Raw genomic sequence first — 4924 nt, 5'->3', positions numbered from 1 at the left:
AGCTAGACGAATCGCCGAACCGACTTCGCCAACCGCGTTCGTTTACCTAGCAATTAGGTTTACGAAGGGTCAAATTAGATCAAACCCCCATATTTTACAAAACTCCATTTTTGAGCCCTAGATTACAACTAGGTAAAAATCCACCATTAATCCTCTAGATTCTAGCATTTATCCTCTATTTAAGCATGCTAGGATTCCAAATAAACTATTTTTAGAGCATATAAATGAAGCTCTAAAGATCTACCATGAGAGGGCATCAAAGCTTACCTCTCAAACAAGCTCCAATGGAGAGGAAGAAGACGATGAAAATGAAAATCCACCTTTAAGCTTCAATCTCCACCAAAACCACCTCTTTTGGGAGAGATTTAGAGAGAGAAAGGGAGGTCTCTCTCTCCCTCCATGCATGCGTGTGTGTGTGGCGCATGTGTGTGTGTGGCTGCACGGTTGGGGGAGAAGAAGAGAAATACTCTTTTATACATTAACACCCAAACCACTATTCACTCCAGGTAGCTCGAAATCTAATATCTTTCGCCGGAGCTCCCTGAATATCCGTTTGAGCTCAAATTTAACAGTCATGTTCGGTTTTACTTAACTTAACAAGCTGACGATCACTGGTTCAGTTTCGACCCCGTTTGGTCACCGAAAACTGTACCGAACTGTAATCTTTATCAGATAGCTGTCGGATTTTATTTTCTACCTTCCGGGTGTCAGAATGACATGAAACTTTAAATCTAGCCTCATAAAAATAATTCTGGCTTATCCTCCAATTTTCATAATTTTCTCAGACTGCATTTTCTGCTAATTTATCTGTTACGTCCCGCTATCGCCAATTTGGTCGATCCGGGCCCGTACACAGACGCCGAACGGAGAGCACCTCCCCTGTCCGCTCAAAGCTCAACAACAACGAGTATATGTATAAAGAAATAAATAATTTCCAGGATAAAATTTCAATATACATGGCCTGCACGAGGGCAAGCAACAGGAACAAGTGAAACTGAACTTAACTAAACATGTACTCACTGTAATTTTAAAACTTCAAAACTGAACTATAAAACTGGATAACTGAAGCATTTAGTTATTTACATCATTTACAGATTTATTTATACAAATATTTACATGTCTTTCTGTTCATCACTATATTCAACATGAACCAAAATGGGTATACCACTATATACTGGTGTCCACTAGCTAAGATGCTGGGCTCTTGCCGCGATCCTCGGCCACATCGCTCGTGCTAGGACCTGCATGGTTAGTGGTGTGAGAACTACTAAAAGTTCCCAGTGGGTTCGGCCGCCGACCTCGCCGACTCACCCACTAGGTCTATTCAGGTATATGTAGACAAGAAAAGAGAATAGATAATAACCAGCTATAACATGTAACTACTATAATGCCTCTATAAAGCTGAAAGAAACAGTAAATAATAGCTGAAATTGATGCATGCATGTTGTTCATAATTATTACCCAATTAAACTGGTTAACCCTTTGGTTAACAATAACTCACCGACGAAATCCCAAATATCGGGGAGACGCAAGCTACATCACGACGGGACTGTCTACTGGGGGAGACGCTAGCTCCTGATCCAGTTGAGATGACTACTCCGGAGCTCATCGTTCAAGGAGGAGCGACATTCCTTGAACATAAAACTGATGTGAGTATGATCTGATCCTCCTTTAGAGGATCCATTGAAAGACAATGCCACACTTTACTCTAACTAGCTCTTTATGCTAGTTTTATAATTTCAATGTCGACGCTAATCAATATTTCTAGTCATAATGTCACCAGGCTTACTATGTCATAGTCCACAGTAAAATTCACACATTCATAGGGTTCTATGTCCACACTTTATGGTTCACATGTTCTTAACAATGAGATATGCTCAATTATTCATTTCATAAACACTTAATACCATTAACCCTATAATGCATGAATATTAATTTATTCATATACAGATATGCTCAAAAAGGTAACATAGACATAAAGAGTGATTCAATGATTTCAGATAGCACCCCCCACCTGTAGAGATGCCAACAAATTGGAATCAATGTCTCGAACTGTATCAACAACGAGCTCTCGCAACTCAGTGCAAGTAGAGCTAGAACGGCTTCTACCGTAATTAGTGCGTCATAGATCCGTCGGAACGTGAATTTGAACTTCCGAGCACATCAAACCTTCATTTATAAAGGAATAAAAGAGATTAAACTAGGGTCACATTCACATATTTTACAAGTTTGCATTGCTACTCCAATTTGCTTGTGTATATGTACATTATCAACACACATTTACACATAAGTCTCATTACCAAGCCCCCCATGTAGCTTGGAGTTCTAAGAACTAGAATAACTTATAATTCAACCTCTCTAGACAGGGATTATCATCACCTTAACTCAGAATTTAAAGCTACTTTAATTCCAATTTTCTCTTTACTGATCATTCCTAGTATGCACAAGTATATAGTGTAAGCTAGTTTTAGAAGGTTCAAACTAGGAATTCCTCAATGCAGGTTTGAGTTTTCACTAACTCAAATACCCATAGAACTCTTAATTAACATCAATCTGTTACAATTAACCGATTCCTAATCATAATACAATCATATTTACCGTAGTTCACTGCTCAATTAGTTCGTTCTCAGCTCCACAGCAAGAATTTCTAATGCTGAAATTCTGCACTATGCTGGAATTTCAGCACTACTACTTCCTCACTAATGTTTACCCTTCCCTTTAGAGTAATCAATAGTACTTAAACAAGGGAAAGTATTATTCCTACCTATTCAAAGTTCCCCCAAGTCCTCCCTTTCAATTCGGAGCACCCAAGAAAGCTTTAGCTATCAATTTGGACACCCAAGAACTCTACTAAATCTCTTCCAATTTGGGCGCCCAATTCCTGCACCACTTGGGCAGCAGCCACCTACCAATTAATATCAATTTTAATGCTTTAAACTTACTCCCCTTTGCAGCTATAATTAATTCTCAGCTAAGAGGTAAGTAATCTACCTCAATTCTCAAGCTCCATCAGCTGATTTCCACCTCGACAGCTTCAATCAGCCTGAATTTCAGGTCTGCAATTTCAGCAGCAAGAAATCCTTCTATAAGTCATCTCTAAAGCAATTATATAATTGGACTATAACTAATTATAGAACCTACTTTACCTTAATTTATAGTCCACCAAGCTGCTCTCAGCTCAAAGGGTCCAAGTCTCCTGCTCAATAGCTCTAACAGCAAGAACTCCCTCTAATTCTGCTTCAACAACTCACCAAGGTTTAAGTCCTGGCAGCAAAAAGGTCTTCATTAACCCTTCTCTAAGATAATTAACTTAATTATAATCAGATACCAAAACAAGCTTACCTTAATTAGGTACTAAACCAGGTTGTTTCCAACACCAGCAACACAATCCCCCTGCTCGGCCACTGTTCTCAGCTCCAAACGCAAGGAAAACCCAACTCCACCAAGCTTTTTCTTCCTTAGCTGGTTACTAGGCTACGAGAGAGAAGGGGAAAAGAAATTGGATGAAATTAAGCTGATGGAGGGGTTAACCAGCACGTGTACACCTTCCAACCAGCTGGGGTTAAGTGATAAGGATGCATAATTGCAACTTAACCCCCTACTTCAGCAAAAGTGCATTACAATCCTGAAGTTTACAATTCAGTCCCTACAGTTCGCAGTTTAGTCCCTGCAGACTTACAATGCAGTCCCTGCACTAATCAGAACCGGGCAGCAGCAATTTGAAGCCTTTCTCGTGCATCTAAATCATTCCGAGTCCACTTAAACACTTCCAAAACATACTAACACACTTCCACAAGTTATCAAATTAATTTGGAAGCAATTAATTTTTATTTTTGCATTATTGTGATCAATTTGATCCCAATTAGCTACGTAGTGGAAATTCGATATATTACATTATCTGTCCCGTTTCCAACAGAATATTCTAAATCTTCTGTTTTCGCTCCGATTTCAGCACAGGTCACTTCTGACTTATGTTTTACTTCTCTAAATTCAATAAAAATAGTTTCTCACACTATTTTTATTTATTTTTATTTTTATACCAAAATCTGGTATGTTACACATGTAGAGCAGGCTTGCATATACATACTGTATCTTGGTGGACCTTGGATCCAAGCAACACATCGACTCCTTTGTCGTGTGTTTCAATCTGGTTGATCGTAGCTCAGCATTGTACGCCCTTGTATTTATCGTGTTAGGCGTTGTACGCCCTTGTATCTTACTTCGGCTAAGGCACCGGCTTCAGCCGACTTTCGTATTGAGCATACCAGCATGACTTAGTCATAGCACTTTGGGGTATTCATGACACTTGTTCGGTTTGGCCACCGACCGGAGGTGTACTTACCGGAATGGGTCGTCCAGTGGGCGGATGAATCAGGTCGGTGCAAATTAGTGACAGGCAGCGCTTGAGGTCTGCGGACCAACATAGCAGGCACTAGATTGGGTACAGTTTTAGTTTGGTTACTTTGAGGCATGTTCAGCTTTGTTTTCCATACAGTAGCAGTCTTTATTACTTGCTCTTATTTATCTGTTATAGCTACTGTAGTTTTCTTCATATCACGGCATTTATATTTGTTTACCTTATCTCCTTTGGTTTCCGGTGATTACAGCTTGCCTTCATGGCTCTTTCGTACCCACTGGAAAACCTTGATTGCGGTTTCTCACCCTCATTTTCCCAGGTGATTCGGGCAAGGAGTTGGCGTTGGGCACGACGAGAGGACGTACTAGCTAGATCGCCGTAGCGACCGTTACCCGGGTTATTTTTATTTCTGCATTTAGTAGTTTAATAAATAAATGGTTCAATTAGATGATCCCTATGATTGTTTGATTGTTCGTGAATTGGTTTTAGTGGATGTTTTCGTTATACATGCACATGATTAGAGATTTGTGGATTTGTGGTTTTGGTTTTATGGATTCTTGATTCTTG

At 39.7% G+C, this 4924-nt stretch overlaps 1 long non-coding RNA gene across 4 annotated transcripts; it reads right to left on the bottom strand.

The window, feature by feature from the left end:
• Nucleotides 1-1025: 1025 nt before the first annotated feature.
• On the bottom strand, nt 1026-3544 carry LOC109705645. 4 transcript variants are annotated; one of them, XR_002214814.1, is made up of 7 exons: nt 3343-3544; nt 3147-3264; nt 2992-3056; nt 2765-2905; nt 2015-2169; nt 1502-1631; nt 1026-1241 (listed from the first exon to the last, which is right to left on the bottom strand). It is a non-coding gene; the product is annotated as an uncharacterized LOC109705645 (long non-coding RNA). The 4 variants fall into 4 exon arrangements; XR_002214817.1 differs by having other exon boundaries at nt 2765-2881; XR_002214816.1 differs by lacking the exon at nt 1502-1631.
• Between the last annotated feature and the right edge of the window lie 1380 nt (nt 3545-4924).

This window comes from Ananas comosus, unplaced genomic scaffold (genome assembly GCF_001540865.1).
Source record: "Ananas comosus cultivar F153 unplaced genomic scaffold, ASM154086v1, whole genome shotgun sequence".
NCBI lineage: Eukaryota > Viridiplantae > Streptophyta > Magnoliopsida > Poales > Bromeliaceae > Ananas > Ananas comosus.
This window is presented reverse-complemented; position numbering and strand designations above follow the sequence as displayed.